Source organism: Corvus brachyrhynchos, unplaced genomic scaffold (genome assembly GCF_000691975.1).
Source record: "Corvus brachyrhynchos isolate BGI_N302 unplaced genomic scaffold, ASM69197v1 scaffold14, whole genome shotgun sequence".
NCBI lineage: Eukaryota > Metazoa > Chordata > Aves > Passeriformes > Corvidae > Corvus > Corvus brachyrhynchos.
In genome coordinates, this window is record NW_008239110.1 from 22273279 (window position 1) to 22299935 (window position 26657).

The window sequence follows — 26657 nt, forward strand, 5'->3', positions numbered from 1 at the left end:
CAAATGTAATCCACTGTGGCAATCTATGGTGCATCTATACCTCCCTGTAGCTTCATTTCCCTATTTTCTGTATGTTTATAGTGTGCCTTCTAGAGATCTAAAGGGGAAATCAGTCAGCTCACAGGTTTGACAGGAAAAATGGGAAAGGAAAATTTGTATTATGGTGGAGAATGAGAAAAACAACTAGGTGATAGGAACAAAACAAGAAGACAAAGTGTCTCTTGAGGACAAGTTCAACAAAGGCTCCAAACCAGCACAGCAACAGCCCCAGAATGAGCAGGAGCAGTAAAATATGGACAGCATTTGGCCTCTGTTGAAGTTCTTGGGGCTTAAAATATTTGGGTGATGGAGTAGCTGCTCTCTCTGATGGCAACCTGGTGACTGGTTGACAGGGAGTGCTAAGCCACATACTCCTACAAAGGGATGTTTTCATAGCTAGAATCGTGCATATATTTAATTAATGGGTACTGTTTCCAAGGTTGACAGTGAATGCACCCTTTAATCTTTACTTCTATGCCTTTCATAAATATATTGTGAGAAACTTGCCATAGATTTTTTTTTCAGATTAAAAATGGCATTTGCAACTTACTTTTTAAAACTACTGTCTTCTCATGGGAAATTCTGAAAACATTTTCTATAGAAATAATTCTGTTTCTAGAGCATATATGTTTTTTTATCACATTTCCCTACTGATTACCAGATATATTTGCATAAAAATACGCACATAGGAATTTGTCATCTGCTGCTGCTTTTTTCTGACTTGAAATAAAAATCCCTGTGGAACAAATGTACTCCTAAGCAACAGAAATTTTCATAGGAGTATTTCATTTTAAATAAAAACAAGCAGAGAAAAAAATATCCTGAAAATATTACTTGGTACTTTTGGAAAATAGTTTTTACTAATGGCTTCCACAAAGCTCTTAATACAATAATTGTGCTTTTAAAGCTCTCTCCTAATTTAGTTGCAACTAGCATAGTATAATGCAGAAAAATTGATAGCTTGTCCCACATTAGTGTTGTTGTGGTCTGTTCAGAAAATCTTGCTGTACTTGCCAAGATGCTCTTGCAATTAAATTTTATCTTACATCTAAAGCTGGTCAAAAGAGTAATTTTGCAAAACTGCCCATGCTGGGCGGAAAAATAGAGCTATGGTTTGTGTATATTTTCCTGTGATGTATTTTTAGTATTCTCATGTAATCTGTAAAGGCAATTTATTAAGTCCATATATAATAATTTTCTTGTCTGAGTGGCTCCAGGCCTTTCTGGTTATTTTACTTTTGTTTCTTTAAAAATGACTAGAACAATGGAGACTCCTAACTAGCCAAGTTATTTTCAAATCCTCTTTCCTTTTCCCCTTCTACAAGGGTTGGTTTGGGTTGATTTTTTAAAATTATTATCCTAAACAACAAGATCCTTATTCATAGCCTGAACACTCAAGGAAAGAACAAATCCACAAAACATTCCACCTTGAAGATGTCTAAGACTTTAGAAAGAGGGCTAGACCAAATACTTAGAGCTTCATGTAACCTTCCTGACTTTGCACTGGCAAGGATTCTACTCACTGACACATTCAGCAATGACATTTTAAAGAACAGTTCCTTCTCCTCTCCACCCAAGCTCCTGTGTGATTTCTCTGCCAGCCCACCCTCAGGGCTGCTTCAGGGGCAGCCCGAAGGCACAATTAGAGGACAAAGTGTAAACGTCAGCTTCTGACAATGTGCATGATGGGGGAATTAACACTGGTTTGACACAACTTCTCCAGTGAACTTCCATTGATTTGAAATGAAAGCTGAATCAATGTAACACTCCCTAACTATCACAGACATGGTGAAATTTTGATCCTAGCAGAAATTTCATGTGTCTTAGGGAAAGTCAGAAGACTAGAGGACACAAAAAATAAATAGCATATCCTAAGAAAGGTCTTTTTACCAGAAAAAAAAACCAACCAAGAATGACAACGACGAGACATCCCTCTTCAAGTTTATTTTCAGGCTCCAGAAGTCTGAAGTAAGAGCAATTGGAAATCATTTGGCTGCATAATATCAAGTGGCACCTTGAAAAGCTTACCGGAGTGATAGAGACAGGGAATGTCAGCATTTTTCTGCTTAAAAATTTTGCTTCAAAACAATCCTTTTTTGTTATTTACTGGTTTATGGTTTATTATGTTAAAAGAGTAAGATCTTCTTAATTTATTTCTTTTAGAGTATGAAATTCACATCTTAGATTTGGATACTAACAGGCTAGTCAAGAAGTTTAATTTAAAGACTGAAGATATATGACACCATAAATTCAATAAGCTTAAGGCAGAAGTACATAGTGGGGGCTTATCCTCTGGCTATCTTTGAAAGTGTTCTCCAGAAAAGAGGGGAAACCAGCCATGTAGTCCTAGCAAGGAACAGTCACCCTGGAGTGCATCTCTGCCAGCAGAACCTGCACCAGAACCCTTTCTTGTGTTTGCTCTAGAGCAATGCCTCTCATATTTAGGTCATCCCTGCTTTGGAACAACTGATTAAAACTTTACCCTACTTCCAACTCTTTGATGTACAGGGAAAAGAGTAAAGAAAGTGAAGAGAAAAGAAAATTCGTCTGAGCTTCATCCAAAAGCACAAAGGTGTGTGATGATTCCAGCTGATGATTTCCAGCTGATGAAACTGAACTACATTGGCTCCTTGAACTGCTGAAAATGTGTGGTGTCACTCATTTCTCCTCCTAACGTTTCTGAGGGAGATGATAGCCCATGGATATTTCTCAGTGTGTACCCCAGTTGGTAACAGCAACTAGGGCTGAAATTACTTCCTTGCAAGGAATCACTTGTACGCTGGAAGGTGGAAAGGTAGCAAAGTTGTTCCCTATTATGCTGGCATAACTTTACAAAAGATAGATTAAGACTATTAAATGAACTTTTCTGTATTATAGAAAAATATTACAGAACTCTCAGCACTTGAGAACAGTACAGGAACTCTTATTTTTAATGAATTCTAAAAAGAACATTGATTCTCTTAGTTCCACTTACTATCAAATTAACTAAAGGTTTTTATATGATTATTAATTATATCTAAAACAAAGTATAATTACATTTTGCAATTAGTTTAGTGATAAAAAGACCTTAATTTGGTGATTTTTTTCTAAAAGGACAATATGCAATCTTTTTATATTCAAGTGAGTAATAATGGGCATCTTTGTATCCCATTCTTCAGCTTAAGACCAGTTTAAAGTATGTATAGGTAATATAGGACCTCATATATTGTTTTTATCAGAACAGAACCTTGACAGGATATGTTTGGTGAATTAGCAAATGAAATAATTTCATCCAATTTTCCAAGGTCCTGCAAAGAGGAAGTAGAATATTTAGTCCTTGATATGATAAAAATATTTGGTACCACTGAGGCAGTTTTTGTCCTCTATGGCAGCTAGAACCAAATAAAGCCTGCAATATTAAAATGCTTCAAAACATCTTATGGAATATCTTGGTACTCCACACAACAGTCCATTAGATCTGTGGTAGTAAGATGTCCACTAGAGGTTTCTTCCCACAGAGCTATTTTTTCACAGCTCTGAAGTCAGTCATACAATAGGCACAGGACTGACTTTGTCTGCATTAAATCACCCAAAGTGATCTTTAATATCTGTAAGTGCCTAATATAAATTCAAAAGTTTAGAAATACAAAGATATTTCTCTCTCTATGAAACCAATACATAATGCATTGATGGCAGATAGGAAAGAACACAGGCTATATATGTAACTTAGAGTGTTTTGTCCAGAGATACCTGATTTTGTAGTCATTGAAGGATCTCTCAGTCTTTGTACATTGTGATAAAAAGCACACAGTAAATTCCCTAATGAACAAAGAGTATAAAAGGTGCAAAGTCAAGCTACAAGTAGTCACTACTGACTTAGCCGATTTCTGGTACCATTTGCACAGTTTAGCACCCCATTTTCCAGTCACAGTACTTCATCTGGTTTGGGTGCTGAATTACTCAAAACCTACTTCACTATGATAGCTTCAAACTTGGTGACTTTTGAAAAAAAGCCCAGAAGAATATATTTTTTTCACTATTTAGCTTCATTATGAAGTGGTAAGGAAAAGATTTGTAGTTAGCAATGGTCCAAATACATGATTTAAATTCTTATCTTAAAACAACAATTCTAGTTAATCAGCTTTCACATAGGAAAAGAGAAAGTATTTACTCAAAGCTGGAGTTAGGAAGTTATTTCTATCAGTATAAAAGATCATAAATTTGTCTCACAACCTTTCAGCATTTAGATGTGTAATTGGGCCTTCAAGACACACTCTGCGTTGACATGTATAATATTAAATTTCTATCACCGTGATTTATATACCTTGCTAGTAGTTCTGCGAGCTACTAAGTATAAACATTGAATTTAAAAGCATGCCCCTACACACAGTGATTGGAATTCTGTTACCTTTATCATTGACTCAAGCAGAACAAAGTTATCATGCAGTGGTTTTCAACTTGCCACGAAGGTATCAGGGCTTTAAGAGAAAATCAAATTACATAAAACTAGTGAAGAAATTGCATAAAAAACCAGCAACTATTTCACTACCCATTATGAAAAATGGCAATAAAGGAAAGGAAAAATGTAAGAAGCAACATTTTTAAGCCTCTTAATTTCAGAATTGTAAATTCTTTCAAGAAAATAGGTAACCTTAGTAAGATTAAAAGGTGCTTGAGAGCATCTCCTGAAATCTGATAGTCAAGTAATTCAATTGCAGCCTGTTTCACAGAATAAATCTGGTAGATAAGGCTATGCCTGTGTTCTTTCTGCTTCATACTGTGTGTCATGTTATACTTTGGCTCTGGCATTTCTGGTATTCCAAAGGGTAATGTATCATTAGATTAAATTATGTCCTCCTGATATAAATAAAACAAATATTATTTAAGAAACCCAAAACAATAAAAGATACTTTTCTAGATATAACACTGTCTTTAATGCAATATGGAAACTTTGATTGTAACACTACTGAGCTTATTCCTGAATACTTTTGTACGCTTTTTTTGCTAAATATTTGTACATATTAATCTGTATAAACATCTAGATGTATCTAAATACATTAGGATAATATTCCAGTGTTTAAATAAATTCTGTGAGTGCTATTTGGCTGAATGGGCATACTGATTATACTGATGTCAAGTAACCTGAACTGAGCAGTGAGAAGGCATTTTTTTGCCCTCCCAATATTTAAAAATGTAATGCAAATGCTTTCCAGTAGCAGAATTACTATGGGAATTTCCACAGGGACACTGCTCTGTCTGGGAAATAGGTAGGATATGTGGTTCTTGAGCTGATTGTGTTGTCTGGAAAGGTTTGGGGATGCTAAAGTGAGGTTCAGATGTGCTTCCTATATTGTGGAGGGAAAAGAGGAGGAAGGAGAGCAAGTTAGGACAGTTGCTGGCAGAACAGTGTTCACCAGTTTGAGAAGGAAATAGTTTCAAACTGGAGCTTTGCTGTAAAGTGATGGATTGGACTGGATGACCTTTAATGCTCATTTCCAACCTAAGCTATTGTATGATTCTATGAAAATGAGCTCCTCATCCTTAGTTTGTGAGTCAGATGCTATATTTGAGATCTAGAAATAAATGTTTTATGCGGGAACCTCCAAGATGTTTTCCCTCATGAAAGTGAAACCATTTTACAGGGAAACCACATACTGACGGAAAAGAAGGTACAAAATGCTGAGAGGCATCTGCTTAGTTTTTCATCAACCTCACTGCCTTTAGCTGTTCACTCTAAGTGAAATAAGCACTTTTGAGAAATTTCTTAACAATATCAGACTTTGGTTCTTGTCCTCAGAATGACGTAAGGAAAGAAGCACACACATATAGCACTGCAGGCAGGTGCATTTACAGTTAGAACTGCTCAGAGTCTCTCAGAAATTACTAAGGTTGCTCAAAAGGTGGTGATCAGGGGAATAAAGATCTATCTATCCAGCAGCACACTTCCAGACTTGTGCTTCCTCTGACTTGTAATGTATAGCCTCTGATGGAGGCAGCAGCCTGTCCTACATCATGCCAGAGGGTGTATCACTGTTGTTGGAAGATGCACACTTCCACTAACTGGAAAAGCTAATATTTGCTATGATAAGCTGAATGAGTCTATGGGAAGTGGAATTAAATCGTTAATTTTACTGATAATGTGTCTGCTATAAACTTTAAGTATATTTGTTTAAAGGGCAACTGGTTACAGAATCACATCTCTGGCTTGTACCACATGCTTCAAATTAAGATTAAGATCAGTGCCAAATATTGTTTTGGAAATTATTTTGAATTTCTGTATCACCAGTTTGCAATTCAAAGAGCAATTTTGTGAATAAGTTTGAGATTTCTTGCTGCCTGAAAAAAATAATTTGTCTTTAGGGGTCCATCTTTCTACATGCAGTCATTTAGAAATAAACATTTTACTTCTCAAGTGTCTTGAGAACAAAAGATCAAGAATTGGAGCTCTACGCAGGGGATTTCAGAAGAGAAAAATTATTTCATCTGCTTTTCCCACTTCAAAAGTAGATCATCTCAGACACCAGGTTATGACTGAGAAATTTGCAGAGATTTATGGAGAGCTTTATTATATCTTCTTGGTTACTTCTTTCTAAGCACTTCTGGACAGGAATTACAATAGATGATTTGGCATTAAAAATAATCCATAATACTTGTAAATTGAGTCACAGCCTCTGCCTTTTCCCATTCCTTGCCATTACAGAACATGCATGTGAACCTCCCATGTAGGAGTAGATTTGTTATTTCTACTAACAGTACAGAAAGAGTTGACACTGATTCCTTCTGCTCAGTCATTGTCCTCTCCACTTAAAAAAAAAGAAGGGGAACTGAATACATACATTTCTCGTTGATGACCTACATGTATTTCATTACTTAAATAACTCATCTTCCACATGGTGACTACTGCTTCAGTAATGACCATTCTATAAACCATAAATTCATTGATACCAACAACAGCATTCACAGCCTCTCTTGTTAATAACAAGTCATTTGTTTAAACCGAGGCAGCAAAGTATCTCTAACACACTCTGGCTGGTTTGTGAAAATGTCACAATTTCTTTATAGTGTAAATGGTGCTGTTTTCTTTGCTAGGATTTAAAGTCAATATGAACAAATCACTTATAATACCTTATCAACTAAGCCAATCTGTAAAATAATTATAAATTACATTATAAATTACATTGGCAAAATTTCACATTCACAGAACAGATTTTAGACCATATGTCTGTTGGTGATGCAACTGAGAATTCATCCTTAGTTCTCAGACAAGGTATGTGTAAAATTACTGTGTCATATGGCTTTTTACGTTAGGCATTTCCATTACAACGTTGTCATGCCATCATTTCAGATGCCTTCAGTCACAGGTCGAATACATCTACTAACCATACATTCACAGCAAGATATTTAGGTGCAAGAATTTCAAGTTGGAATCCTACAATTCTGTAAATATTCTGTGTGGGACAATGCACCAAAAAAAAAAAAAAAAAAAAAAAAAAGAAACTTAACTGTAATTTCCTTCTTGCTATCAAATTTTGGGGTTTGAATTTTACCCAGCCCTCCCTGAGAAAGGGCGAGGCAGGTCCTGCTATGTGTGCCTGCTGAGGTGTGTGAAAAAACAAAAAAAAAAAAAAAAAAAAAAAAAAATAAAAAAATAAAAAAATCTGTCCAAAGTCTTGGTGTTGGTGCTTCTGAGTAAGGACTGCACAGAGAAGAGGGATGTTGGGATCAGCCCCAGGAAACAGACCACTGAAGTAATTGAGCAGCAGTAATTGAACTCCATTTTGTTGCTCCATCTGGGAAAATAATTCAAGTAGTTAAACAATATAGTAATGAGCTATAAAAGCATACAAAGAGGGGTGAAATATTTTGGTTTACTAAACCAATCTCCTGTGGTATGAGTAAAGATAGGACAGACTTGCCATTTGCAGAGAAGCTACTAGGGTCTTTAAGAAGGGCAGCATTCTTGAGAAATCTTTGAAATAATAAAAAATATTTTCTTACAGTGAAGAGCTGTTCACATGTCACTGAAACCTGGGGCTAAATGCCTTGCAGGTCACTTTTTTGGGGAAGAGTGAATGCATCTTTCCCTTTGTCTCCACTTCCTTTGTGTTTGTGTGAAATGATAGTAAACTCTTCTGCTCCAAAATAGCCTAACTGATTTAAATCTTCAGAGATCACACATTTGTCTAGCCCTAATTCTATGGCATCAAGTCATCTTTGAGACCTGGGAGATAATTTTATGCTTGCGACCAAGTTTTATGAACCTGTCTGTAGCGACAATACGTGGTCAGGACTTGTGCTAGGCAAATGTCAGCCGACTTGGATGCAGATTCTATGACCTTCGTTTTCCTGGCAGCTGGAAGAAATCTGATTCTGTTAGCTAGCAGTCTGATCTTCATTCTTCTGAAGCTCCTAGTGATGCTATCAATTTTATCAAATGCAGGTCACATCCTAGAAGCTAAATCATTAGCCATCATTTTTCAGCATTTAATTTTATATATTCTTGTGTGCAGTATGCTGTAAAAAGTTTAATGTTAAAGCAAATTCCTGTGTTCATCCAATGAAAAAGGAAAGGATTGAGCTGCTGCCTATTTTTGATTTTTGACATTTTTCTATAATCCTATTTATCTAACATTTGCTTCACAATTGTTTCTAAATACATGCATTTGCAATGCCATAAAAACTAGTTATCACCAGTTCACTAACAAAGGTAAAAGATTACTTTTCTATTTTTCCTGTTAATTATTAGCAATTCAGAGTCATTTTGCTAGCATGCATTTTAACTTAAACAGTACAGCTATTACTGGGTAAATGTACTCAAAATAACCACATTTGAAAACTGGTAATTTCTTCACACTTAATAACTGTTTTGCTTGATCGCTGAAAGGGATCTAAAAGTAAGATGTTCTAAGCTCTATTTATAGCTGCAGCCACTAACATTTTTTAACTTTTAAATAACTTTTTTATTTATTCACTGAATATTTTTCCTAGTAGTTTCTGAAGTATGGCATTTTGTCTGAGTCTTCAGACAGGGACGCTCCATGTATTATTCTGGTGCTATTCAGTCCCAGGAAGTCCCTAGTACCTCAGTGAGGTAGACCTATGCATGTGACTGGAAAAATATAGAAGTAAGCTTTCCCCTTTGCTAGCGAGCTGATGGAAAGTAGGGTTTTTTAGTCTGTCTATCTAAAATGCATGCCTAAGTCTATTGGTTACTTTCCCTGTTTATTTTATTTTAAACCTTTATCATGACATCTCTCCACAGAACATGCCAGATATATCTGAAAATTATTTCTGCTCTTTTTGTAAAAGTAGATCAATTACCCAATTTTTTTTTTGTTACACAGAGAATTTCTGCTAGAACAGAAACACAGGTTAAAAGTAGTTTTATTTGGTTATATATGGCTGTCTGTCAAGGAACCATACTTTTCGTTATTCTGGAAATTTTTACTTTAATAAGAAAACCCTGAGTCCTCAATAACATCAAATCTGTGTACACTGCAATCCTCCTTGTGTCACTTGCACAGCAGCACAAAAGAGAGGCAAAACTCTTGAGAGCCACTTGTGCTGAAAAGGTGTAGCATTGGCTCCCCTGCAGCCGCTCTCCCTTGCTGATTGTGAGACAGTGGCAAATTTGGGCTTGGGATACCCATTCTGCAGGGTTCTTTTTCCATTCCTCCCCAAAGAGATGAAATTGTATACTCAAGAGTCTTCTTTCGTTTCGTTGAGCTGTCATACCAAATGGTGGTCAAGTACATGTGAATAATCATTTTTTTGTGAGGACTGGCGTGAAGGCAAAAAAAAAGAAGTCTCTTCAAAGCTCTTTAGGTCACTAAAGCCTTTGGGAGTCAATGGAAGTTCAGGAGCTTGATATCTGAAGATATTTGAAGGTCTGGGGATTAGTCTGTAAGTGAATGGCCTTTGACTACAAATTTCTATATGTATTCCAGCATTTACAGAGAATGTGGATAATACAGGCAAAAAATTCTGTGACTTTAAAGGAAAAGTGGTATGGAAGTTTCCTGACTCCACCTTATTTAGTGAAGGTTATTGCTGTGTGTTTTGACATATCTCCAGGAAATATAATGAGATAATGTCTGGATATCAGGACTCCTGTAGCTCTTCCTTTTAAGCTGAACAGATGCATGAACGTAGAAGAAAATCTTTCAAGCTTTTTGATTTTTTTTCTCTGGTATTTAAATTAAACAAATTTAGTAAACAAATCATGATCCCCAGAACAGATACAGATCAATTATTATGAGTTAGAGTTTTGGTTATAAGCTGAGTGGTGATTCAGTGTATAGACATATTTAGCAATCTAGAGCAACAAGCAAGTCTACTAAAAAGGGAATATTAAAATAAACGTTGCCTAAGAATAGTTACAGCACTCAGATAGAAACATTCTGTCATGCAGGTGCTCATCCAAATGTTGGCAGACATTCAGTTCAGTACCAGAGGAATCCTAAGGAGGAAAGAATATCAAGATGCCACCCACCTACCTAATAATGTGTAGTTTTTGCTGTATAACTTGCTATAAGCACTTTGAGGCAAAGAAGGTCCCCCAGAGGCAAGGACAGGAATGATGGCCCACCTATTGTTTAAGAAGCAATTACATTGTCTAAGCAAAAAATACGTGCTGCTAAGATCCCCCTTTTGAAAGGGTTTTTAATGGTAACGGCATTTCCAGAGTCTCATTTTGTTACATTTAAGCCTGCAATCTTTATCCGTGCTATTTTGTGCCTCACCTTACAACAGTGGTGATGTGCAGGATGTGTGCAGGCACAGCGTAGATTTATATTCTCTGCCTTGGCTCAGCTGCATTCAGTGCACAGTGGAGGGTGGAGGATGCAAATCGCCCTTTCCTGCTGTGCCCACAACCCTGAGACAAGCCGTCACTGCCTTGCTTCATCCAGCTGCGGAGCTTTCTTCTGGAAACATCCTCTGCGGGGGGCTGAGGAAGGAGCCTCACAGCCCCTGCCACAGACGGCTGCGTGCCACAGCCTGGGCAGGCAGCTGCCACTGGTGCCAGAAATGGGTCTGTGGAGCCCAGTTCTGGATCCATACATTATAAACACTTAGTATTAACCGGTCCCCTCAGGTATAAGCTACAAATTGTTTGCAGAACCTTGTCTAATTTCAGCTATCAGAAATTCAGGTAGGCAGCCTTCAACTTGGAAAGTGTCCTGTATACCAATTTCACAGGAAATGTGAAATCAAGGACCTTGATTCATCTTAGTATGAAATCTAATTTGAACTTGCTATAAAGCAGGAAAAAGAAGGGTTAAATTAGTGTACTATTAGTGCAGCAACAGAGAAACTGGGATGTTCCACCTAACATTTTATAGCAGGTTACCAGTTTGTTTTGTGAAAATAATAATTAACCCCCTTTTTTAACATTAGAATCTTTCATAAATGGTTACTGAATATCTCACTACACTGCTTATATTACAGCCCATATTCCAAGATGTGCTAAATCCTTATTGCATTTTGCAGCAATACCAAAAACTCCAAATTCAAGTTACAACTGATAACCCTGTTAAGCCCAATTATGTAAGTTTAAAGATTGACTGTGTATAGTTAATGTATTACTAAGTACTACCTTTACATTGCTTTTCACATTTTAAAGCACAGTCAGTACTTTCTGTTGACTGAATATATTAATATATATAGAATTACAGTCATAGGAAAATCAGAGATATTTAGGGATATAAGGCTGAAATAAATTAAATATACAGCAATGTCCTAAAATGAGTTTTAAGTGCTGGTATTGAACTCAAAAAACCCAGGATCTTTTGAGTGGAGCAAAAAGTACTTACTGGTAGATCAGTTTATTTGGGTATTAGAAATTGCAGATCACAGATTTTTATATCGTATTACTCCAAAATTTTTGACAAGTCAAAAAAGAGTTCATATGTGTTTTTCTCATTTTCTTCTGTGATGAATTTTCGCTTTTTACAGTATTACTAAAAAGATTTCTTTAACGTTCAAAAGCCTTAGCATTACAGTTTAGAAAACATCTACTTTTCAGATTTATAAACAGTGTTTGTATGTACTTACGTCCATTTTGGCTTGCAGAAAAAAGTAGAACTGACTTAAAAACTTGTATTGAGCTTCAGCCTGCAAAAACTGTAAAAACTTAAATCAAATCAAAACAATTTTTTTTGGTAATAATTTATCAGTTTGTAATTTTGTATTTTTAAAAATATTTACTGTATTAACTCTCATTTAAGCTACACTACCAGTTGCTGAAAGTTCTTACTCTCCCTAAGCTTCTGTTTCAAGTGCCAATTGCAATTCAGCTAATATTTTGAAAAATGTACGACATGTTCCTGTATAAAATGAGATAGCAGTGAGTCAGAGAAAATAAATCTGTAAGTTTCTATACGTTTTAACATATGACCGTGAATTATTCAGTATACTAATTACTGTTTTAGCATCTTATTTATCTTGCGTCTTATGTCTAAGAAGTATCTTGTACAATTGAAACAGTGCCTTCTTCTGCTTGGCTTTCAGAAAGAGGTTCTGCAATACTTTGAAAATATGAAAGGAAGTGTTTTAATGAAAACATGGTTGGAGGATATCTACAATGGGTTAGCTATGGAAGGCACCATTTACTTTGTACCGTGATATTTTTAGGTCTAGAATTAGTTCGTTTGTGTAGAGTAGGACTGTCTGCCAACAATATGTTTTGTACAGAAAAGCATTAACAGAACACATCAAAAGTTTAAGTGTAATTGTATTTTGAATATTGAAAACTTCCATTATACCATGACTCAATGTGTAAATCTGTATCAGATGAACTAAAATGTCAAGGATGTTTTAATTTCCTCATGGCTTTGTATTCCTTTATTAGAATTTAACTTGCACTGTGGTGAAAATTACTTTTCCTAGTTTACTGTTCCTAAGAACTGTTATGTATTTTAATATAATTGAAATAAAAAATCATTTATCACCAGTCAAAGACTACTCGAGCATCTCATAGCTTTGTTGTCGTTCCCTTGCATGGAAATCATATTTCATACAGAGAACGATGTTAAGTGAAAGATACTTCTGAAAATATAAAGTATTCAGAAATTAGCAAGTACAAGTTTTGCCGTGCAGTCATATTCCAAATCCTTTTTTATCTACCTTCTGATAGCCTTCATGTATGCAGTCTGTGATAGAACCACAATTATACACAGCTTTCCTGGGCTTTCATCCTCTGCTGTAGCAGAAGGTGCTTTTTTCCTACTGTAAAACATTCTTCCTTTAATCACAGTACATTCTGCACACTTAATGAGGTAGGAGTATGTTATCATGTCATTAAAGGCTATATCATGATATATAATCAATGGGAGCTGATTTAAGAGTGCATCACCTTTGATGTGCTTGAATTTGCAACTGTAATTTTCTCCTTTTTGTGTGTTATGTAAATATAAACCCAAATTCTGTTATATGCAACTACATTGAAATAATGTAGATCACTACCTGATTTACTCAGGCCATCTACTTTCATGGGTCTTCATAGCCTTTGGAATTTCATAGGTTTTTAAATTGATTACATAGTTTCTTATAGGTATCACCCCAGAAATTTTTCCATGGGTGATCATCTGTCTAGGTTTATATACAGCATTTTTTTTTTGTAGCTTTCTGTCTGCCTTTTAAAAGTATAATTACTTCAAGATGAACAATGGTACCAATATTGTAGTGAATTGCCTCTAATGTTTGAGTCAATGGCGTCAATTTCTGAGTGGCCCTAAGGGAAAAAAAAAATCTCATTTAGGATGACACAGATTTTGGCACTGGTAGAGCCTACTTTACCACGGGGAGGTCCTCCTCCAAAGATTGCATTGAAAATAGTGTGTAGACAGGGAACTAGTTTGATGCTGAAAGTGCACACCCACAGGTACCCAGGGCAGGTACAACCTACTCTAACCTTCAGGGAAAACCAGATTAAAGTTAAGCTTACTGATCTTGTGTTGAATCTTGACCATCATGCATAAGGATTGCTTTTCAACACTATTTACTTTATAGATATTACCTTAAAAAAAAGAAAAAAGGTGGAGGGGAATAAAGATGAGTACAGAAAATTTGCTTAAAAGGTAGAAGTGATTCTTTGTTGTTCTCATATAAATCATTATTTCTTTCGTTGCCAAGATGTGCAGAACAAGAAGCGGCAAATGAGGTCTCTTCTTTTTCTTTGCTCCAATCATAAGTCTTCAAGAATCAGTTCTCCCAGCCAAATGAAAGACAATTTAATCATTAAGAGGGGAGAAAATCCTGAGTCCAGGGATCAGAAAGAAAGCAGAATCTAAAACTGAATTATTCAGACCCTGAACAGTTGAAGTATGGGACATGAAGGTACACTGAACAGTGTGATTAAAACAACAAAGGTACAACAGGACCACTCAAAACCTTGCATTCCTTATATCTAATCAGTATCTTTACTGTAAATAGAAACTGGTTGTTTTAACAAGTTTTCATACTTTCAACACTTCCATTTCTTTTCTTTTGAAATGACCTACTTTTAAACCACTCTCTAGCTTCATATTGTTTTCAACTCTAAAATTACATCAGTAAACGATGTACCAAATCAATCTTATTTCATCCCATCTTCCACTTTCAGATTTTTCACTTGCATTTTTCCCAGAAAGAACCTGTCTTCCAGTTTGTCCACAGTATAGCTTTGATGATGTACTTACAGTAATTGTTTTATTTCTGAATCTGTGTTGTCAAAAATTGACCACCCGTGCATTCTTGTGTATGTCTGGCCTATTGATCTGGATGTAGGAGGTACAGTGACAATCTAATTACTTTTTTGGCACTGAGTTCTTGATTAAAAATGGACAGTGTAGTCCAGATGTCATTTTGGGCAGGAACTTAATACAAATTCTCCATTCAAAGAACTTCGTTCCCATATTAGCAGAAAAAGCTAAGTCACATAAAGCTGTCTAATGATGCATGCTACTCCGAGGTAGCTTCACAGTATTCCCCTGCCCTGCTTTGACAGGCACAGCTGTAGTCTGTCCATCTCCAGAAATAGCTCTGCCAGTGCATACATCACTTTCCTGATGCTTGACATACCCACCTGTACCTGAATCTGTTGCCTGATGCAGATCAGTGACCACAGACACCTTTCTTTTTTCTCCCTCCAGGAGGAGTGTCCTGGGGGAGCCACCTGCCTTCTCCGTCTCTCCCACAGGAAAAGTTGCCTAAATTCTCCAGGCTGAATTATCTGGTGAAATTTAGGGCACAATAAACCAAACTGATGCTTTGAAGATGTCATTTCAGCAGTGTAACAGAAGCAACCTCTCTGGAATGGACTGAAACAGCTTGGGAAAAATATTTTTAAAAAGTGGAAGCATTATTCCCAAATTAAATTTATCACTGAGGGTGTTGTCAGCACTTTCATGTGTGGTGTAGATATTATACTTGAATGACTTTGAAAATAGCTCCATGGCATTTCAAGAAATAGCTTTAAGTAAGACTAATTAACTTCAAAGAAAGAAGGAGTAAAAAGGGTTTTCTTTTTTATTTAGTTTTTAGTTAAGTGCTGTCTCAAATTAAATGAATCATGAAAAATTCAAATTGTTAGAGTGCCACCCCTATAATTTGATCACTATTTAATTTGATTTTTTGTTTTATTTAATCAGAGCTACAGGAATGAGCTCATTTGTACTGTAAATTACACAACTTCTGCCCTTTACTTCATATATGGTTGATCACTTTTGGCAGATAAGAGTGGATTATCTAATCATTGGCTATATGAAATTGCCATTTAATCAATAGGGAAGGTCAAAATTTCTCAATGTGATCCTGAAGCAGAGTATCTAAGGAAGTTGGAGGCCGGTGAAATCCAACTAAACTTTTATATGTTTGCGACATTATTATTGACTATAGGTTCATTATTATCGTAACAAATGTCTCCTTTATCTTCTCTTGCCACTTAGGGTTTGGCCAAACCTATGGCTTTGGTTATTGATTACAGCTGTTGATGACTTCATGGATTTAGCTCTTTTCCTCATCAGTGTATTTGATTGTTGTTTGGGACAAGAGATAATGAGTTTTATACTCCCTGTTCTGCAAATAGGTAGTTAAGGGATAGACATCTTCAGTCACTGAATATGTCACTGTGAATATAAAGCTAATTTCTGACTGTTTAAGAAACATATCCACACTTATTGTTTGTTAGTCTGCAGACACTGACAAACTGGTAGAATGTGCTCCATCATCTATCATGTAAGCCAAGCAATAATACAGCGTTCGGTGCTCTGCCTTTTGAGTTGTGGTTGTCCTAGGATGGGGATTTTGCTCCTTGGTACTCAGCAGATATGTCTGCCTTTTTTCAGGATGGCTGATATTGTTCTCAGGTTATGCTCTGTTTAATGACCAGACTAATGTCTTCCTCTAACTTCTATCACACATCCAAATGTTTGAAATGTATATTGTGATATTTAGTTTGAATGTGGCTTGCTGTATGCACCTCCCACCCTGAGGACGTGTCTTTCATACCCTTTTCATCAACACAAATCCAAATATATTCCCAGGTAAGTGAAGTTAGGTACTCCATTTTATTTCAGCTATTCATTTTGGCTGTTTTATTATTATTGTTGTTGTTGTTGTTATTATTGTTATTTTATAAGTATACTTGCTTGTAAGAGGGTCCATTAAATGTGACGTAGACACACACAGGTGAATAGATGTCTGAAAGCTAAATTATCACAACAAACACATCTGGCTACCCATGCAAAGGATTTTTCTGGCCTGTAGAGAGAGCAGAAGCTTTAGTGATCACTGGTAGGGAAATATGTTGTTTGGGGAACAGTTTGTTCCTGGCACATAAATTGTACAGTAGAGTGAAGGATTAGTGGAGTGAAGGATTAGGATTCAGTAGAGTGAAGGAAATTTCAGGTTGCTTTTTGACAGTAAATATAAGAGACCCATGTTTAACAGCTGGGCTGAGCAGAAAATATCTCTATCTGGTCTTGCTTGAAATTTTTTGTGGAAAGGTTTGCTGTTCAATGACAACCCAACATTTTCATTCTTCCTACAACTTTTTGTGAAGGTATGGGAAGAAGGAACTGAAATGGATCATAACGACAAGGCTGAGAAAATTTTACAGGAACAGTCCTTGCTTAGGCTTTATGTGGCTTAGTTGGAATTTTCTGTGTAAACTGATATTCTGAAGGCAGCAGATGAAATGAGTCAGAGGAGCAGGACTATTCTACAGAAGAGAAAGGTGATGACAACAGACCAGTGATGACAATGATAAGGCAATGACAGCTGGATTATAACAAATATGTATGTGCTCTGCTCTAAAACTATCCTTAGGAGACGTCCTTATCAGAAGCTCTTTTCAAATTCATGGTTAAAATGACAGTTAACAGCAACAGCAGAAGGGTTTGGGTTTGCCTTCAGACAAACCTGAGGCCTGTCCTGACACAGGAATTGTTACTCCCAGCCCTCTGTGCCTCCAAGTGATCAAGGGTCTGTAGGAGCATGTGGAGCTAAGCCAAATGGCAATAGAATATGATAACTGGAAGACAAGTCATGGGACTCAGACATGCACATTTCTTGTTTCAACTCTCATGGCATCCTGCCTTAGTTCCCCATTGAGCAAAGCAGCTCTTTTGGTAATTCCCTGTGTTCCCCTCACTCCAGGGACATGTTTTCTTGCTTGCAAATGTTTTTGCTGGTACAAACCGTGGAAGTAACCAAATGCATCCATTTCTAGGTCACAGGCAAATCTGGGAAAATATTCCGGCTTTTCTTTCCAAATTAACTGTACTCCAAAGTGGTTAAATATAAATAATTATCTGCTGACCTCACATGCAATCAGACCCCTGCTGTGCTCATTCTGGACCAAGCTCAATCATGACATAGTAAAGTCTTTTTGACTTTAATGAAGCCAACATTTATTGGAGCTTTTACAGTAATTTTTTCTTCAGCTTCTTTTCCTAGCCTGAATTTTGTTCATTTTGTTTGTTTCTGGAGCACTGTCTTCAGAGTACATGACAGAACAAACAAAGAACCAAAAAAAAAAAGAAAAAATTTTTAAAACGCTGTAACATATATGACACTACTAAAATCACCTTGCTAAAATTTATGTGTCTCATTATTTTAGGGGTTTTTTTACTCAGTTCTTTTCAAAAAGAACACACATATGTATTTTCTGCAAAAGTTTAAAAGATGAACCAACAGGTCAAAATCAAGTTGCTAACCTCTCAAGAATAATACGACAGTAAACTTGATGTTGCATGATATTTGACATACAGCAAATCACTATTTACATTTTATCCCAAAACATTTACCTGAGAAAAGGTCATGGCGTTAAATTTGGAGACATTTACAGCAATTGCCAAATGTTTACTATCTCCATGAATGTCATGCTTCTTAGTCAAAAGAAGGTTGATGCGCTAAATGTCAATTATTTCAAGTTGTTTGATGGCAGCACAGATTGCCAAGCAATATAAAAAGAGGTTTAATAAATATTATATACACTGTTAACCATTAATCTTGCCTAACTCTAGAGGTTAGAGTTTCACACAGAGCAGATTTATGACAAGCAACTGTGCAGGACATTAAAACTCAATTATTGCTGTCCTAGATGAAGGCATTATCATTAAGTCATGGAAGCAGTACCTTGTTCCTTCTGATACTGCTGTCAAAACTTAGGAAAGCATCAGGGGCAATTAAATTACTTTGGGAAATCATGCCATTATGCTTCCCCTTGCAATATTTTGTCCTTTTCAGACTAAGCAAGAAGTCTAGAAATTTAAATGGTGTCTCCTATTGAACTATGAGCAAATTTTTTTGCTAGGACCTCCAGCTCTTGGAGCCAACCCAAAAGTTACACCTATAGGAATACAGGCTAATGACATCAAAATTTTATGTCTATTAAGTAAATGTCTGATACACATGTCTAATAACTTACACATCTACGAATTCCAGAGCAAATATTACCGTAAAACATTGTTTGGAGGGCAGTACTTGGTCAAGTTAGAACTGGAAACTTCTTGAAAAGAGTTGTAGAAACAAAGCAATTGGGATTTGAGCCTTAGAGTCTGATTCCTACACACAGAGTGAAGTCCAGAACATTTAATTGGCCTGCTACACAAGTCTGAAGTCCTCGCTGATTCCTGGTGGAGATAGAAAACATCACTCCAAGAAGTCTGGACAGAGTATTTAAAACATATCTCTGTGGAAAAATTTGGTTCCTTTTTAAAATGTTCACATGGTAAGTTGTAACATTCCCTGTGCTAGTGTAACTGCTGCAGTGGTTAAGTTTGTTTTCCATCTCTTCTTTGAGTCATGGTTTTTCACATTTTGGCCTGACAGTCTCTGTGAAAATCAGCTTGTTGCAGGTGATAACCACAACCACTCCAACGCTCTTTCAGACCACCTTTTTCCAAGACAGGCATTCAAACTGTCTTGCAGGCCCCCTATACAGTAATGAGGTGTCTGTTTTGGGGCATATCTCAACTTTTGGATGACAAAATCTAGATTTCTTAAATAGGTAGATTTTGCTAGTCTGATTAAAAAAAAGTCCCTCATGAAATGTTGACTGCTCAATTTTATCTGGAAAGTCTTTGTCTCTTTATCTAAATATATACACTCTATGTATTCATATACACTATATCTGTGCATAATACTTTTAGGTCATCAATTTACTTGTGTAACCAGGAGATTGCAACCCTTTTTTTTTTAAGCTGTAAATTGATTGTTGATTCAAATCCTTAACCTAAATGTTGTATCTTACCTTTCTTCCATTTCCTTTTCCCCGGAAATTTAATCCAGTTGCCAATAACTGAGTGGAATACTTGGCTGCAGTGCTCTGTGATGAATTAGGAATTTTTTGTAAGATACAATTGGCAATGCCAAAAGGAAAATAAATGTCTGACCTCCTTTCTCAGTTCTTGAACACACCCCAAATTCACAAACGCTGTGAGAGCCTCCTCTGTTAGTGACTCTGAAAAGAAAGTTTTTAGTCTGTTAGAACACAGGATAACCAGCAGCCACTGTGATTTTAGCACCACAGCTAAACAAATTCAGGGTGGCATTGTTTACCTAAAAATTTCTACTCTCTCTTTTGCCATTAAATAATTGAGCAGGTATCAAAAAGCAATGTTTCAATTCCTCATTAAGTTATTTCACTTACTAAAAAGACAGTTGTAGGCAAATAAGTGTCATTTGTATTAAACTGTGAACATCTTCATGAGGTTTGCTAATCACATCTTCAATTCTTAGACCACAGAGAATCTTTATTCGTATAGGAAACACAGTAAAATTACTCAGTATGGACCACAGAATAATTCTGATAGCAAGAGGGAAGACTTCCCCTTTCTTCCCTCCCTATATTCTGGTAGATGAACCTAAAGTCTTGTGTACTTGCTGAGATTGGGACAATAATTGTAACAGGTATGAATTTTTCCATAAAAGATGATAAAAGTTTCCATCCTTCCCACCTTCAACAACCAAGCCCTTTAGCATAGGGTACATATGATTTGTAGGGTAAAAGCATATTTTTCAACAGGAAAGCAAAAATACTGTTCCACTGTGGACGCTTGTGGCCATATCTGTACTAACTAATAAACTGCAGGGACCAGAGCGTGTTCCTGGCCCTCGAGACAAGGGCATGTCCTGGCTTACATCTGTTCAGCTACACTCCTTCCTCCTGCTCCAAACCAGATGCTTTCATCCATACTGCTTACTGGATCACTTCCTAGTCCAAACTATCCAGCAGTTCAGGGTAGGGCCATGTCTGGGAATAAGGTGTCTGGCTCAGCCACAACCATGATACAGTCTGCTAAAAATTATACGCAGAACATTTGCATGAGAGTACACAAACTTTGGTCCTACAGTTTATTTTAATACATGCAGTCTCTATGTCCACTTTTCTGTTGAATGCTTTCTCTACTCCATCTCCAAACAGTATAAGCCCTCTTCTGGATTTTGTCTTCTGATACGTATTTTACAGCATCTTTTGCAGGTTGAGTTATGACTTGATTTATTCCTTCTTTGCCCTATATAAATAGCCTCACATTGTGAGAGTCTGTAAATATCCAGGCTTCTTTTCCAAAAAGTTTCTTCCATTACTGAAAAATGCATTCTTTCATTGCTCAAGTCAGGACGGTATTGGAAAAGTCAGTCTACAACTGGTTGAAGCAGAACAGCTTTACCCTCCTTTAATTTATTCAGAGGACCTTTTTAAGTTTCCACTACAGCATTTGCAGTGGGAGGGCTGGCAGAAGGTTAAATAAAAATAACCCGGGACAGCAAAGATAAATCAGATGCAGACAGGCAAAAAATTTCCATGTCTGACTTAAGTCTCTGTTGTACATTTCATTGCATAAGCTATCACAGTGATAGGCTCACTGTAGGATCCTGAAAAGAAATCTTTGAGCTTCTGTGTTTGGTGAAATTGTTTATGGCTTTTCCCTAATTATATTAGCAAACACCTACATTAAAAGGTAGTAGATCAAAGCATTCAAGAGTGAAAAAATGTAAGTCAGAATGCTCCACAGAGTCTTAACTCCACTGTCTTATTTATATGCATGAACACATGCTATTGTCTCTGAAGGATGCCTTTCTTCTTGGGTGGGATTCCTTTCTGTGTAAAGGTTGTGGGTTTAGATGTTTTATGAGAGTTATTAAGAGAAGACCAGACTTCAGGGAGACAAAAAACTAACTTTTTTTTTTTTAACCAAACTAAAATCTTTAGGGACTATGAGATAAATAGAATACAGATTATTTACCCTTGATATAAAAGCCACCTTCTCTTGTTAATTGGAGTAGTAAACCTTATGATGTATTGATTTGTTAGGACTGGAATGTGTTTGGACAAAGTCAAGAGAAATACTGTTTTGATAGTGATAAAATATGATGTATAATCTTTTGAACCTGTATGATATATATGCACAATGCTCAATAACAGTAACACTATTATTTTAATAATTGTGTGCTGAAAGTTCAAAATGAAACTGTTCTTTACCAATACAATAATGTAGCTCAGTTTATTATGGTATATACTTAACTAATTAATAGATCATTTAGCTGATTTGGAGATAAAAATAATATTTCCAAATATTGGAAATATGTCCAAAGTTGCCATCTTAATACCTGACCTCCATCCTGGGTTTGTTAGATGTGTTTGAACAGCATGTAAAGAGCAGAAATTGCACATCAAAAAGAAATGTGTTAGTTAAAAAATCTTTATCACTAAAATCAAAATACTGACAGATCACTCAGGTTCTCTTCAAAGTCCTGGCTTGACAGAAACAAAATATAGGTCAGGTATCAATAATCACAAAAAATTAAAAAACTTTAGTGAATTCTTACACTTGTCACAATGTTGGTTGGCTGTTACGCAGATCATCTGGATACTTCTTTTATAGCCAATAAAAAAAAAGACATTTCTAAAATATGACCCTTTTGAAAGAAAAATTTCAAATCAGGTGGAATTATTTGCTCTTTACATTTCTTTCTCTCCATCAGATGTAAAGAGGGTAAATGGTGACCAGCTCATGATGCTGTAGATTTGTAAACTTAGTGAGATAAATTTACCTTCAATTTAAAGATCCAATAATAAGTGGGAAATTAATAAATGCTCCATATTTATTATTTCCCTGTTGCAGTTTAACAAAGGATGTTGCTGTACAATAAACCATCTGCACTGACTAAGGCAGCTTCTTCTGTGTGGGCCCTAAAGGAAGGAGAGAAATTACTGTACTGGTGCATGTGTTCAGGCACCAGTGTACATTGCTTCAGAGTAACACATTAGTGTTTCTATGAACTACACAGTGCACTTGTTCTGCCAGGAATTCAGACATCCTTCCTAAAAGCACTGCCAGAGTGTTTACAGCAACTTTAGCTTAGAGTTAGCCAGAGGGCCTGGCTCCTCACCAAGGAAAAGCCAGCAGAAATTCTGGCTTATGGCTCTCCTCAGCTAGCACGAGCATTTTCTCCCCAAGTCAGGGAGGCCAAAGAGCAGTTTGAGAAATACTCTGTTATCTCTTTGCCACACGCCTAATGTTGTGTCCTATGAAATGAAAGTGTTGGTGCTATGTTCATCCAGATTTATATTTTGATCCTCCTTCCTCCTTGCTCCCCTGTTTTAACATCTTATTGTTCCCTGTCCACATGGATATGTGTTAGAGAAGAAACTTCTTAGCAGACAGTGATAAATTAAGTATATGCAGGCTAAGAAAAAGCAAATTGATTATTTTTCAAGTGCTTACCTTTTTCAGAGGCATGGAAAAGAGAGAAGTTTCATTCTTTGGAAGATGGAGGATTTTAACACCAAGATCTTTTTGCTGTTTATATTGCCAGGAATTATACTGACCCCACCTTAAATCTTTGAATCCTTCTTAAGAAAAAATCCCTCTGACTTAAAACAGAGTTTGGGAGAAGCAAGGACTTCATGACTTAGCAGTTGCAGTATCTTGGTTTAAGGAACTCAGTGGAATGAAGGAAAATTCAGGATCAACAAACTAAACAAACCATCTATTAATGACTTCTTTCAAATTTGCTGTCTCTTCTTACCTCAGCACAGTCATCTGTTTATGTATATTCATGTGTGCACAAACATACAAGGAAGACATAAGGTTCTTGCTGTCATTTCCCGGGCTTCCCTTAAATCTACATAATAATTCTCTGCAAATTAAGATTGAACAGTGCTGATGTGTTGGAACCCCGAGATCAGAGAATTTCAGTCTTTCAGTGCTGACAGCCAATGATCCTCAGAAGCACACTGCATTTGACCTGAGGCCTTGGGAAAAGCTTCCCAAATTATGTGATAGCACTGAGATTGTTGCTGTGTAATTAAAGTTATATCACTGGGTGGAATATGTAGAGATGTAGAAAATTTAGGTTTCTGGGATATAGTAATATATATGGAACAAAATGGAGGATTTGGGGTGTAGGTTAGTTCTTCTTCTTTCTTCCTCCTTCCTCTCCACAAGCCTGGGTGATCTGGTATTGGTTCAAAAAACCTGCAGTGTAGAATACGAATGATTAGTTACTGGATTATAAGTAAAAATAAATTAGCTGGCGTTCCATAATTGGATAGTATGGGCCTTAAAAGACCTTGGAAGGTAGCACTCGGGGGCCATTTTCACCTTGTTGACTTAGAGGCACATTCCGTGCAGCTGCACCATAGATGAGAAATAATAAACATCCGAGTCCAAAGAACAACTCTGCGTCTCCTGCGTTTCTATCCGAACTCTGAGTAAAAGAACTCACAAAACAGAGGCAAAGAAGAAAGAAACAGAACAAGAAAATGTAATACTGATGCCAATGCTTTTCTTACCCCAGTGTTAGAATATCTCTTTGTCCAGCCACATTTGGGGTTTAAGCTTTCCCCATACATGGGGTTACTGTGGCTCTTTATACTTTCCCAGGTGTAGTTCTGGTGGCTCCAAAGGTTTTGCCTGTGCTGATTTTAGTAGGGCCCTTTCTCTTCAGTCTTGGTGAGTTGCTGTCAAAGGCTGCTGAGATCATGGTTGTCCTACCATGTGACATTTTTCATCTGCTTTATTGTTGGTAGTTAGTGTCAGAGAGTTTGTTAAGATATAAGTCTAGCAGGCTGTGATTTTCTTGCCTGTGGTTCAGGTACTATGGCAAGATGCCAAAGATCACCCAGCATTTCTGTTATTATGTTGGAGTGTCTTGTGAAGAAAGAACTTCATTGTTTAGACATTTATGGTTTAGTGGCATTTCTAGCTTTTTCTGTGTATCCAAGGGGTTTTGTTTGTTTGTTTTGTCGCAGTTTGCAAAGCTTACAACATTAGGCAACACTGTCTGGTGAAATTTGCTGATTTTTGTCTTCTGCTTATATATCTGTGTAAGTGAAGCCTGTGGTTCTGTAAATGTTCTTCTGTAGACTAACAAGATCAGCTAAGCCTCTTAACTATTCTCGTTTGCTTTGGCTTGTACTAGTTCAGGCTGTTAGTCATAGGCATGAAATCCCAATTCTTTGCAACCCAATGGAGCTCCTTGATTACATATGGAGAGCCATTAGCTGAAACAAGCTCGTCATAAAGAGCAAGTCTGATGGACACTGCCACGGTATGATTAATCCCAGTGCTGAACAACATGGTTGAATTATTTCAAAAATGAATTTTCAATAACTAACTAGCAGTAATAGTAGTTCAGACAGGTCCGTCTATGGTCAGTTATTGCCAGGCTCTGCTAGATTCATTACAAACTATCTAAGATCCCTTGCAGCTTTGTCCTGATATTTTGCACACACTAAATAGCCCATGAGTAGTTCTTCTGACTGTGTATTTGTACTAACAGTAAGGTGTTTTTCTTGTCCGTCTTTTACCAAGCAGTGTGTACAGGTATTTAAAGGCATTTTCTTTGGGATCACTGTTTAATCTTGCATGAATAATAGTCTCTTTTACACGGTAAGCCTGTTTTTCATTTGAACATATTTCAAATGCCAAAAGAACCTGCCTGAGAGCAAGCCTTTTTATTTTCTTCAAAGAGATTCAGTATTTTATTTCTTCCTAATTTTTTTGTTTCTTATCAACTCCATCATTAATGCTTTTGTTTATGCACATATACAGAAGTATTTTGTAGTATCATGTGAGCTTCTTCCTCCCAGAGTCTTCCTCCAATTTCAAAAAGTCTTGTCCTCCCATTAAACTTGCTGGAAATATCTGTTAAACACCACTTTCTTTCTGTTTTGATATGCTTCCATTTTTTATTGATATTTTTTTTACATAGTTGTCATACTTTCAGCACACCTTTTCCAAGCATGAAAAGTGTTGAAAGGATAAGCCATCGCAATCATTCCAGCTGATGTAGGACTGAAGATTTGCTATGTGAATTTTCACTGTGAAAATCTTGGAAATTATACCACTGAAAGTGGGGAGGCTCAAGCTTTGGCTACATTGGACCAGAATCTCCTGCTGCATCTCTATATTTATCTTCCCTGCAGCTTTCCAAGACATCCTTTAGAATGTTGTGGATCTTCCTGTTGACGGCAGTCACCCTGGCTTACATGCCATAGTACTGTTTGAAAATAGATGTCAACTCAGACAAAACCCAGGTATGCTTCTGAATTGCCTTAGCCCTACAGAGCTGGAAGTAGATTATCAACAAATTTCCCTGGGACAGGCATTTTCATAGAGACTTAATACTTCTTTTCTCCACTCTGTGGAGTGCAAATCTTATATTAACCTAGTCTCTCAGATAAAAGTGGTGTTAAAAATGTGGTATGAATGTATGGCATAGAAATTTATCTTTTCACTGAGACACATCTTATTAGTACAAACATGGCTATGGGTTTCATGGAATTTTATTCTGGTTTTCTTCTGAACCTGTGAAGTCAGGCTTTCCTGAATATCTGTTGCAATAGAAACACTATATATTTAGTTTTAGTTATGTGCCTTTAAAGGCAAATTTCTCTGTATATATGTTATTGTTGCCTTTGAAGTCACACTTTTTTTCAACTCTCATTGCATGCTTCCTTCAACCACTCTGTTGTTAGATCCATTCTTCAGGTGGGTTTTTGGTTATCACACAACAATTTCAGTGCTACAGAGGAAGTTCCATAGAAAGCAATGGGCTCAGTTATCTCAAATAGCCCGTGAGGATTTCTCTCTCATCTGTTATCAGTCTGCAAATATCAGGCCAGGAGAGAAAGATATTGGAAATGA